We start from the raw sequence: 13818 nt of genomic DNA, 5'->3' as shown, positions 1-13818 counted from the left end.
CAGTCTGGTTTTAAAGTCTATCTGGTTTAGAGAGGACATTTTCTAGGGCCTGGTTTTGAAGGAATTCTTGTTTACAGAGTGTCTTGTTTTGAGGGGTTTCACTGTACAATACTGATGTTCTGTAGTGTCTGTAGTAGCTCAAATTTGATAGTATTGCCTTCCAATAATTTTGTACTTATTTTAAAAATGAGATAAAATCTGGTTTGAGCTACTAGAAACATTAGGATGACCAAAAACTCATTGAATTCACAGACATAATAAGCTCCACTGGCCAAACATATGTTATAATACCTACAAAGTTAAGAATGTCCCTTTAGGTAACTCGTTCCAGCCAGTGCAAAACAACTGGTATATCAAAGGCCATGTTATGTGCTATTCTGTCTGTGGGATGATGCATATAAAAGATCCCTTGCTACTAATGGAAAAATTTAGTGGGTTTCCACTATGACTAAATGTCAAAATTACCAAATGTATGACATCCAAGAGCAGATGATTAATACATCAATGTGCTCTTCTGGTGTCGTTAAACAAAACTTTATGTAACAGTCTACCAAATAGCATCTCACTGCGTCAAAGTTCAAAGTTTACACCAAACTTTGAATGGTACATTAATTAAAGCCATGCCTGCCATTGGTGAGATATGCGACAGAACTTATTGTCTTAAAAACATTTTTCATCTGGCCATTGCAGTCCTGCAATTTAATTTGAACTAGTGTCAATGTTGTGTTTGAAACATGTGCGGAGTCCTACTAAAACTAGAAGGACAAGTTTTGTGTGGAACTGATGTAGTCAAAGATGTTTCCTATTATAATTCTTGAAACATGCAGCTTAATTTGCCATTTTTGTCTGTACTCGTACCTCAAGAGTTATTAGGTGTTGTAGTATTCATGTCCATGGTGTGTATTATGTTGATTGAAATGATGTATGTGATGGTTATGGGTCATATATGTTACTATTGTCATTTATGGGATTTGATTGGGTGATAAACCATGTAGGAATACATCAAGGTTGTTCATTTCATCCACTATAAGACAACCAGTACATGTAATACATGATGTCACACTCAGATCTGTATGAAAGATTTATGATATGTTAATTAGGAAATATTTATGAACAAGAATATGAAATTGATCTCAGTGTGAACTAGAAACAACTTCATTCGGTTTGTATCATTTGCATAATCATCAGTGAAATAACAAAGGCTGTGTGATATAGAAAAAGATATAGTCTATAAAACATCAATGTCCAGTTTTTAGTCTCTAGTAGTCCAAGACAACATCTTAAATCAATACAATTAGCAATTGCAGAGCTGTGTTTTTGTTGGTGTTTGTTTTGTTGTTGTTTTTTTGCTTTGTTTTGGGTTTATTCTTTTTATTCTTTTCTTTTCTTTCTGGTTTTGAAAAATTGTATTTATTAGTTTATATAGGCTGTACAAAAATATTAAAAAGAAACATTTTCTAATCCATGGTAAACCTTACTTTGACCCTGGTATTGTGCTGCTGCATAACATAAACCTTGGTGGCGGGACATATCCCTGTGGTAAAGCGCTTGAGACGTGGTCGTTCTAGGATCGATCCCCGTCAGTGGGCCCATTAGACTATTTTTTTATTCAATCAGTACACCATGACTGGTATTCCCTATCAGTGGACCCATTTGGATATTTCTCGTTCCAGCCAGTGCACCAAGACTGGTATATCAAAGGCTGTGGTATGTGCTATCTTGTCTGGGATGGTGCATATAAATGATCCCTTGCTAATAATGGTAAAATGTAGTGGGTGTCCTCTCCAAATGTTTGACACCCAATAGCCGATGATTAATAAATCAATGTGCTCTAGTGGTGTCGTTATACAAATCAAACTTTAACACAAACCTTGGAATAATGTTACGGCATCATAAAACTAGTAGCTTAATTTTATATATTATGTGATTGATTTTAAGATCATTAGGAGACTTAAATTACATTGTCTTCCTTCCTTCTTCCTTCCTTCCATCCTTCCTTCCATCCTTCCTTCAAACTATTCCAAATTTCCAAATTATTACATTGGTAACGAAATAATAATACAATTGGCTATTATGAAAATTTTTCATATTGCATGTATTCATTATTCCAGTGTTTTGTTACAAAGGACAAATTAATCATAAAAGTTTGCTAAAACTGTTATTTTGTCAAGTTGCACAAATCATCTGTTTAGCACAAAATAAAAGATGTTTGCATTTTAAATTTACTGTACTAATTTTAATGGTGTCTCACCATGGTACAAAAAACCCTTTCAGACTGGGTTACCGCAGCTTATTGCTCCGACAATCGGGGTTTATACACTGTGAGAGACCTTGATTACAAGTTTTTATTCGATAGTAACAAAGGACACGAATGCGCGCGCACGCCCACCGCTCGCACATATCAGTTTACAGTTTTGACCATTTGAGATAACCAATTTAAAATTTTTTATTTTGACTTAAAAAGTCCTTTTCCGAATACTACTAGTATATAGCATTATACAGCAGTCTTAACACTGGCATTGACCTTTCTGTAGTGAATTATAGTGCACCTAGTCATGGTATGGAGAGTTCATAATCGGGTACTGATATGCATGTGACTGTAATTATCTGTTGGGTGCACTAACAGTAACTGCTTGAAAAACAATTACGTAATGCAAAATTGACATTTTTGTAACCACCTCGCCTCCAGGTAACGTTTTGTAACGCTGAGGCCACCACGTCTAATTACGTAACATGCCAATAGCCCCAATTTCCTTGTAACTAGGTAATGTGATCAATAATATGATTTTCATTTTGTATTTGTTTCTTTGGGTTGGTAATAGATAGACTTAGACTGTATTTACGTGCCTAGATAGAAAACGACCCGTTAAAGGACAAAATAGCAATGACTATTTGTACTTTACTTAATAGTAAAGTTTGTTTTATTTAACGACGCCACTAGAGCACATTGATTTTTTATCTTATCATCGGCTATTGGACGTCAAACATATGGTCATTTTGACACTGTTTTGAAGAGGAAACCCGCTGTCGCCACATAGGCTACTCTTTTTTCGACAGGCAGCAAGGGATCTTTTATTTGCGCTTCCCACAGGCATGATAGCACAAACCATGGCCTTTGTTGAACCAGTTATGGATCACTGGTCGGTGCAAGTGGTTTACACCTACCCATTGAGCCTTGCGGAGCATTCACTCAGGGTTTGGAGTCGGTATCTCGATTAAAAATCCCATGCCTCGACTGGGATCCGAACCCAGTACCTACCAGCCTGTAGACCGATGGCCTGCCACGACGCCACCGAGGCCGGTTTACTTAATAGATAAAAATGAGATAGTTGTTTTCAAAACGTTATGTAACTCTTGACAAAACACACCTCCCTTCGCCATGTTTCGTAACTCATCTCATGATACTCGCCGGCCTCGGTGTCGTCGTGGTTAGCCATCGGTCTACAGGTTGGTAGGTACTAGGTTCGGATCCCAGTCGAGGTATGGGTTTTTTAATCCAGATACCGACTCCAAACCCTGAGTGAGTGCTCCGCAAGGCTCAATGGGTAGGTGTAAACCACTTGCACCGACCAGTGATCCATAACTGGTTCAACAAAGGTCATGTTTTGTGCTATCCTGCCTGTGGGAAGCGCAAATGAAAGATCCCTTGCTGCCTATCGTAAAAGAGTAGCCTATGTGGCGACAGCGGGTTTCCTCTCAAAATCTGTGTGGTCCTTAACCATATGTCTGACGCCATATAACCATAAATAAAATGTGTTGAGTGCGTCGTTAAATAAAACATTTCTATCATTCTCATGATACTCTCCCGCCCTCATCCTATGGAGATTTACGTAATTATTGAACGGCCTCGCATTAATAGATTACAAGCTTTAAGATCTCACTACACAGTTGACTTCCGGGTGAGAGTTTATTAATCACGGTCAACTGTAGTTCCCAATTGTGACACATGTTATGGTTACATATTCACTTCCAGGAAATGGTGAAGAATTAAAACAATATGTAAGCCTTCTGGCTGTATTTTGCCTATGTTATTTTGTAATATTGTGTATTGACCTTTTGGGACATGGGTGTATACCCCAAGAGCCAGATGCGGTCACATAGCAAAAAAACTGAGACGGAAATGTTCTCAATTTTGGAGTGAAAATAAATGCTTATAAATGCGTATGTTCGCAATGGTATATGTTGTTAGGGCCAACGAGAACCCGTTCTACTGGCAATCTTCATTTGAAGTTGGGCAATTTAACATGGGTTTCAATGGCAGATGACATCTGTGTAGTGAGACCTAAAAAGGAGATTTAAAACATGTGTTTTCAGCTGTGCCTGTGGATTCAAATGGTGGACTATTCATCCACTTTCAGCGAGTAAAATTTAATCAAACAATTTCACCTATTTTCATACTATTAATATGATATAAAACGTTTTAGATTCTTGTTAAAAAGTAACTTGAAATTTGCATCTGCTGGGGGTTTGTTTATGTGTTGCTGTTGCTGATACTGCTGATGTTGTTGATGATGATGATGATGATGATGATGATGTACACGAGACCTTCGTGTCTACAGCAAGAACGAATTCTTGCATATTCAGTCATTTGGACGACAGCACACACACACACACACACACACACACACACACACACACACACACACACACACACACACACACACACACACAGACAGACAGACAAACATCCATGCATATATATTTTATTTTAGAATGATAAAAGTGTACTTGTTTAAACTGCTACGTCGATATCGAGCAGTGTTTGTGACTGGAGTGCTCTTGGTAATGTATTACGACTGACGTCACAGGACAAATTAATGCTTCGTTTTTAAAAATACCACGTATTGTTTACTAATATTAAACAGCTAAAGCCATAAAGCCCACAGCATTTTAAATAGATAATACTAATGGCAAAACAGCGATCTTTGGCGAAACCTTATACCTGTACAAACCAGGAAGTAAGGTTTAATATATAATGCCAACTTCATATATAAATTATATCCAGATATTCTGTTGCTCGTGTAATAACCTTTTGAAAAGTATATATTTCACTTTTAACGGTTATCCTGTGTTTCGGACTAAATGTTAATGTTTACACATGACGATATAAATCTTGGAATCATTTCGTTCAAGATAATGATACGACAGAAAACATGGGAAATTCTACACTTGTCAGTGTTTGTTGAGCCAAAACAAGAATTTATCTACTCTCGTTTCGTTACACACCGACACCCTGCAATCACTAAATATAAAACAAACACAAAACAAAACAAAAACCAACAACATTTTGAAGATAATTTATATTTTAAAATAAGAAATAAATTGCTATGTAAGAACTCTTGTTTTGGAAGGCATTCAACGCCCATGGACCTTCTACCGTGGAAAGCGGTGAAGTTGTGAAATAAAACCGTTCATTTCATTTATTGTTCGTATATAAGATTGCAGAATAAAATCATAAATAAAATAACCGTTTACTGTCTTTTAAGATATCGGCTTTATCCAGCGAAGGTCAGAATAGCGTATGCCGCGAGGCTTGGCGGCAATCGCCATGTGACCTTCGCAGGATAAAGCCGATACCTTAACGGTATTCAGTAACTGTTCTCTCTCTCTCTCTCTCTCTCTCTCTCTCTCTCTCTCTCTCTCTCTCTCTCTCTCTCTCTCCCCCTCTCTCTCCTTCCCTCCCTCCCTCTCTCTCTCTCTCTCTCTCTCTCTCTCTCTCTCTGTGGCGTGGTGTGGTGGGTGTGTGTGCGCGCGTGCGCGCGCGCGCGTGTGTGTGTGTGTGTGTGTGTGCAATTTGTAAGATACACGTACCACGATCGACAAAAATTCGTTTTATAAAGGCCACCTCACCCTCTTCTTATTTGTTTGTAGTTAGTGCCATGAAAATCAAATTAACAGAAGGAATAATAGGATGTATTTTAAGATATATTCAATCAGTTTATCAACGACGACATACATACTAGTATTTCTTAAAATAAAAAGCTGAAGTTAATTAGATTATTTAGACAGAACAATATTTTATCATATTAATTAAACAGTTAATATATATTTTTATATAAAATATTTTAGATCATGGTGAAAACGTTTGAAAATGCACGAAAAACAATTTGATAAACCATATTCGCTCTGGACATGAGTTTGTGCCTTCCAGTTTTCCCGACGAATCTTGATCTACCATTTTTATACCGTATTTGTTCCACAGATGTTCATATTTGTTCGTCTTTTGTTAGCATGCTAAGATTTTCTCGAGTAAGCAGACCTAATGCGCCATAAGCTCGGATTATTATTTTCTTCATTTAACAAGATGGTAACACGGATTTTTAATATCGCCTTAACCAGTTATCACTGTTTGATGAAACTATAATTGCAGCATTTTGTAATATTCTAATTTATTATAATAAACCATTTCTGTTTGACATTTGTAATAAGAAGTAGCCAAGTCCTTATCATCGAGGTGGGGTGGGGGTAAGTAAAATTTAAAAGTATCATATAGTTTGAATCATTAATAAGTGGGATTTGACTTCGTGGTCGAGTGCACACCATGTTAAACTTGGTTTGTTACTAGTTTCAAGGAATGCCTAACAATTGGAACATAATAACAAAGGCCTTGGTATATATTGTCCTCCCTCTCTCTCTCTCTCTCTCTCTCTCTCTCTCTCTCTCTCTCTCTCTCTCTCTCTCTCTCTCTCTCCAGTCTTTGTCTCTCTACCACTCTCTCAGTGTCTCTCTGTCTCTGTGTATCTCCCTCTCTGTCTTTCTGTCTTGTCTTTCTCTCTCTCTCTCTCTCTCTCTCTCTCTCTCTCTCTCTCTCTCTCTCTCTCTCTCTCTCTCTCTCTCTCTCTCTCTTCTTTCACTCACTCTCTTTCTGCATGTGTGTGTGTGTGTAGGTGTGCGTGCTTGTGTCTATATGTCTCTCTCTCTATTTATATTATGTTTGTCTGCTTGTCTTTCATTCTCTGTCTACCGGCTTCGGTGGCGTCGTGGTTAGGCCATCGGTCTACAGGCTGGTAGGTGCTGGGTTCGGATCCCAGTCGAGGCATGGGATTTTTAATCCAGATACCGACTCCAAACCCTGAGTGAGTGCTTCGCAAGGCTCAATGGGTAGGTGTAAACCACTTACACCGACCAGTGATCCATAACTGGTTCAACAAAGGCCATGGTTTGTGCTATCCTGCCTGTGGGAAGCGCAAATATCCCTTGTTGCCTGTCGTAAAAGAGTAGCCTATGTGGCGACAGCGGGTTTCCTCTAAAAAAGTGTCAGAATGACCATATGTTTGACGTCCAATAGCCGATGATAAGATAAACAAATCAATGTGCTCTAGTGGCGTCGTTAAATAAAACAAACTTTACTTTCATTCTCTGTCTCGACAGTGTTGAAGAGATATATGTGTTAGACACCAAATTTAGTTTTAAATGTTCCTTTCCTTTAACGAATATAGGGATGATTTACTTCATTTAGACTAAAAGTGTTCAGCCTATTTGTATTTACAATTGGTTTAGTAATATTCTAATGCATCTTGCACTGAAACATTTTCGTAAAGCAGTTATTAAATGATCATGGTCTGCAGCTGTTACTGTAAAATTCTTCTGTTAACCATTAAATAGGATATACACTGTATATGGAATGAGAAGTAATCGTTTCAATTACAATTATTATCCAAATGAATCAATTACGACATGCTTGTTTTCCATGTGCGCGCGCGTGTCAGTTTGTGTGTGTGTGTGTTTGTGTGTGTGTGTTTGTGTGTGTGTGTGTGTGTGTGTGAGGTGGGGTGTATTTAAATTGAAGTTTTGTCTGGACATTTCTTCCCCATAGTTACCAATACAATAAAGTGTTACAGATACACATCTAAGTAAAGCATAGTGCTGGAAAATACACCACATAGACAAGTTAGTAACATATGGATCTGAGCGAAATTTTATTTTGTGAGTGGAATCATAGGGTGGATTATTTAACTGCATTGTACAGATTAAGTGCCAAGACCTGCAAATTAATTTTAGAAAAGCGACATGGTGTTTTATATGTTAATGGAATTCGTTTAAATATCATAATAACTGAACTGAATGTGTATCAAATAAAATAAACTATTTTTAATGACGATTACTAAACTGAATATTGTTAATATTGCATGATAATAGTTTTATTAACTGCACTTAACGTGGTTTAGTAATATAAATCAATTTAATATCCAGAACGCCTATATCTGAAGGGAGTTAATAGTGTATAAATTAATTTTATGTCAAATGATTTAAATGTGTGTTTTCAATGTATTTTGTTACATGTATGCGCTTGTAATGTTATAGCTGTATATAGCAGTCATTTATTATTATTATTATTTTTAGGTCACCTATATAACTTGTTTATTAGATTGTTCAAGGTCGTGGGGTATTGTAAATGTGGAATATCCTAGAATATTCTTGAATGAATGAATGAATGTTTAACGACACCCCAGCACGAAAAATACATCGGCTATTGGGTGTCAAACTATGGTAATGCAAACAAATAAAGTGATGATCAACATCAATATAAAAATTCAAGATTTAAATATAAACACAGTGTAAAGAACTGTGCAAAAATACAAATATCACAGATAGATACTGACTTACTCAAAATTTCAATTGTATCGCGAAGAAAACAAGAGGATTTGTGCTGTATTGGCCATTCTCAAACAGAATGTTACACCCCTGCACCACGATGAGGTTACAGCACGCGCAGGGGAGAATATTCTTGAAAGTGCATGCAATGTTTATTACTTGTTAACTATATAAAACTTTTCAGAGCAATGGTGAATTTTGGAGAATTTCTACAAACTGTATAATGAAATGTGAATTTTTGAGTGGTTAAAGATCTTTCTATAATTTCATGGTACTATATAAGGGATTTTATTTGCTTAGTGCATTTAGGCGTTGTTATAAATTAGATAATTAGCAGCAGATTGCAGTTTCTTTATCTAATTTTGTGAAGAACAAGAACTTTATAAGGTCTCAAGTTTCCTCTGTTCTTGAAGATTTCACAGCGTATGTTGGTATGCTGATACTCAAAACATTTATACTGACAACTGAAGATTGAAGATTAAGAACAATTCCTGGAGGTAGTACACTTCCTTTAAGAGACAATTAGTAAGACTTTTAAGATATGAGTATTATTGTTTACTGTTACTGTTGCTTTATTTACGTGCCTACATCCAAAAGAGGTTCAGGACTATTATTGTTTAATTTCTCTGTAAATACTAGTATTGATTTTGTAACTGCACTTTAACTGTGTTTACTTTATTAAAGTTTTCTCATCAATCCACATATCGAGTGTTTCATTGTTGTTACATATATTTGCATGTAATTTTATAGCTGTATATATAACAGTATTCTAGTATTGTATTTAGTTAACCGATTTATTAGATTGTTCAAGGTTGTGGTGTATTGAACTGTGAAAGTGAAATATTGTAGAACATTCTTAAAAGTGCCCTGTGATGTTTTATTACTTGTTAACTATATAAAACATTCTAGAACAATGGTAATCTTGAAACATTTCTAGAAACTGTATGATGACATGTGAATTTGTGATTGGTTAAAGATCTTTCAAAAATTTCATTGTACTATATAAGAGATTTTGTTTCGTGTATTTAGACGTTGTTATAAATAGCAGCAGAGTAGTGTTTTCCCTAACTTGTTTTAGCATGGTACAGCACCATGCCTCAGTAGTCTAGCACCATCTTGCCTTAATCAGCACCATACTGCCCTGAGATTAAACAAGCCTTTTTCACTAATTAATTTTAAAATTGCCTTTATAAAACACCCAAAAATTTATTATTAATTAATAAAATATGCCTTTTATATCTTTTGCCATTCTTTTATTAAAGCAAGCAAATAAATTACATTAATGTTTATTTCAATTAATGTTTGTGTATTTTTAATGAAAAACGAGTGCCTCGAAAATGGTGAAAATGCCCTAAAAGTGTTTGGTCTACCATGCCTTGCCAAGTTTTTAGGGAAATCACTAGCAAAGTACAGTAGCTTTATCTCAGTTTGTGAAGAACAAGAACTTACATCTCAATTTACATCTCAACGTACATCTCAACGTACATCTTAACTTACATCTCAACGTAGATCTCAACGTAGATCTCAACGTAGATCTCAACTTACATCTCAACGTATATCTCAACTTACATCTCAACGTATATCTCAACGTATATCTCAACTTACATCTCAACGTATATCTCAACTTACATCTCAACGTACATCTCAACGTACATCTTAACGTACATCTCAACGTATATCTCAACTTACATCTCAACGTACAACTCAACGTACATCTCATCTTACATCTCAACGTACATCTCAACGTACATCTCAACGTAGATCTCAACTTACATCTCAACGTATATCTCAACGTACATCTCAACGTACATCTCAACGTACATCTCAACTTACATCTGCTGTTGAAGATTTCAAGTGTATGCCGATACTCACAACATGTATACTGAAAACATAAGATTGAAGTTAAAGAAAACTTCCTGGAAGTAAAGCACTTACTTTAAGAGACTATTAGTAAGACTTTTAATATGTACTATGTACTCAATTTATATATTATCCTCAGGGGTTTTGTGCTATGGATTTGTTAACAATTCATTCATCCATTCATTCATCCATTCATTCATTCATTCATTCATTCATTCATTCATTCATTCATTCATTCATTTATGGTTTGATATTGTAGTTATGATACCTTGTGAGAGCTAATAGCTGTGTAATGACAACAATGTTTACTCATTGAGCAACGATTTGATCAGTGTTATATTATGTTATGGAGCATGTTATGTACCTCTTCTTGGTTTACCATTTTAGACGAACATTTACAATTTTATTTTGTTTTAGAATTATTCAAAACATGGTAACTAAACTTATCAACCATCAAAACGTAATATTTAATATCCCCGTCTGCATAATAGTATTATTTTAGATTGTATTGTATCTAGTGAATATCAAAGGCGATACTTTAGTAAACAGTCTGTCTGTGTGTCTGTCTGGAAAAAGCTGCTACATTGAACGTTTCAGTCAAAATATACACCATAGACCAACACCAATTTGTACTGAGGTGTCTGTGGTGTGCTATTTCCACGTTAAAACTGTGTTTAAGCAGTGTTTCCATTTTATCAAGTTTATTTCTTCCTTTTAAATCATTTCACACAATCTTCAACTTCTTGTGTTACGTGGTTATGTTACGTGATACACATCGTATCGCGGGTTATGTATCGTGAGGTAGGTGTATCGTGACACCCCTAGATGTAACCCGTGGGGGGGCCGTTACTGGGATTTTCCCCCAAAATAATATCGCCGTGTAGATAGCTAGCCCTCATTAGACGAGGCTATATACAGGACCGCCGTGTATATCCCCACTTCATGGCGCCGTCCGTTGATGTTGTATCAGTAATTCAATCAATCAACCAACCAACCATTTGACTCGTGCTTACATTTACTGGAGGTTCAAGCACGACCGTCTTTGGCACATTCTCCAAGATTCCCAAGTTGATGTGACCAAGACAGGGGTGAGGCTGTATTTACAGAATTCATCTGTGTATGCAATATTTAGCACGGTGTGTGTCCTGAGCATAAACAGATCCTTACAAAGTACTGCATCAGGTAAGTATAAAGAAGGCTGTTGGCAGTGCAGACTAAAATAGGAGACGCAGTCAGAACGATCGGAAACCGTTAAAAAGGCTTTACATATTTTATTATAGATAACGATGACAATTGGTACTGATAGTTACCAATAAACAGTTGTTACGGTTATTGCTTATTTGACTACAAGTCATGTTTATTAGCAATTTAATGTACATGTATATTACAAACAGGTTAATCCATTTTGAGATTGCCGCACAGTCCTCTCGTGAACAAAAACAACACGTAGTAATAAACAAAAACAAGACCGGAACTCATGCATTCTTTGTCCAATCGGAGGCTCGACAACGTAGCCGGACATATTCGAGAATTATCGAATGGTAAAAGTTACATATTCTCAGAAACTGGGTTCGTCTTTTAAAGTTATTTTTCATTCTGGGTTCGTCTTTAAGAGTTTTTTTTCATTAATAAAATCGTCAAAAACTTTGGCGATCGACATACAAAGACCTGTTCATGCCCTCAAAATATTATGGTTTTCTACTGAATCATAGGAGTAAAAAAGAAACAACAATGATATGCAAGACGGGTCCACCAAGGGCGATCGAACCTGAAAACCGTCCATCGCTTAAGCGAACCTTTTATCACGGATTTGTATACCGCTCCTAAAGAGACAAAGAACGCCTTCATTTCACCACCAATCCCACCCCACCCAAACCGCTGTCCCTGAGATTCTACATTATACAATTTAACAGCTTAATCCAGACAAACACCAAACATTAAAATGAAGATGAAAATGAAAATGGTGCCCCAGCTTCTTATTTTAAAAATATTTGATTAATGTTTTTCTCCATAGTTTGATTTTGAACAGTAGGCTACTGAAAGCGATACGCCGAGCATGGTGTACAATTGTGTCAGCTGAAACCTGCCTGTTATCCCATTGTCAACTCGTTCATGCGGAGGGCAGTGACACGGTTTTATTATCAGTACATGCAAACAGTATTGTTCCGCAATTACCTGCTCTCAAAAGAACTTTACTTAGTCCAGCCGCGATTCAATTTAATGCAAAGTTTCACACAAAGACCCGATTTTCGGTTTTTCTGTTAAGTTCTTTCATCATTATTTACCATTCTTTCTCTTTCTCTCTCTTTTTTTCACAATGATAAATAACGCGGACAAGATTTCCCCCGGTTGTTTGCTGGACCGAATTTAGTGGTCCCCACAAGTTGAGGACATGCGTTAATACATGAGTGGACATTGGGCTAATCAAATGCTCTAGTACGGCCAATTGACCGACATGCCGCCATGGTGACGGTAAAGCATGTGTTAGCCAACTTTACTGGTCCAGACCAGCATGCTCTGATGACAATATCAAACAAGGGAAAACCTCTCTTTAGCGGCTATAAGACGCTTTTGACTTCTTTTTTTTCTTTTTTGTCTTTGAAAAGTTTTTGTGAGATTGATCGTCAAAATTGCTTTTTCTGAAGATAGATGAGGGTTGTTTAGTTGGAAAGGATGCACTGAAAAGAAATGTTTTTAAGTAATACCTTTTTTCCTGGGGTGCAGTAATCATCCTATCGATGACTCACGAATGAATGATATACTGATTTGGGAGAGAAGGGGGAGCCAGTGAGAAACACAGATGGCTCAGTAATGAATTCACCAACAGACGCTCATGTGAAGTTTTATCATCTGAATGAAAAACGAAAGAATAAAGCAAATCTAGTATAGTAATTTCGTATACTAGGGGAGACGCGAGGCTTCAGTAGAAAATATTGGCAAAAACAGCATACGATGAAAAATGGAGGATAAACTGGGATCGTTATTAGCAAGCAATGCAAAAAAAAGAAGATTAATTGTACAAATGTTTTTAGAGCCACGAGAGTGAAAACAAAACAGTAAAGCAATAACCAATATTAGAACGTGCATGACGTCATCAGTGTGATTCACTAACACAACCTTTACTCTTGTATTAATTGCGTTTTGTTTTAGTCCCTTACATTCCCGCCCATAAACCCAACTTCAGGCTGCTATTAAATACGTAAGAGGAACGAAATGTTGGTCGTCAGCATTGAAACCTTTAGTTAATGGATCTGTGCATGCCTGCGACGACAAGAATTTATTTATAGTGATAGAAATGTTGTATATCTTTTCTTGGTTTTCTTTTTTTAATGTAGAGTAATATATTGTCATTGGGTAGTCTGA

Source organism: Gigantopelta aegis, chromosome 4, assembly GCF_016097555.1.
Source record: "Gigantopelta aegis isolate Gae_Host chromosome 4, Gae_host_genome, whole genome shotgun sequence".
Lineage (NCBI taxonomy): Eukaryota > Metazoa > Mollusca > Gastropoda > Neomphalida > Peltospiridae > Gigantopelta > Gigantopelta aegis.
This window is presented reverse-complemented; position numbering follows the sequence as displayed.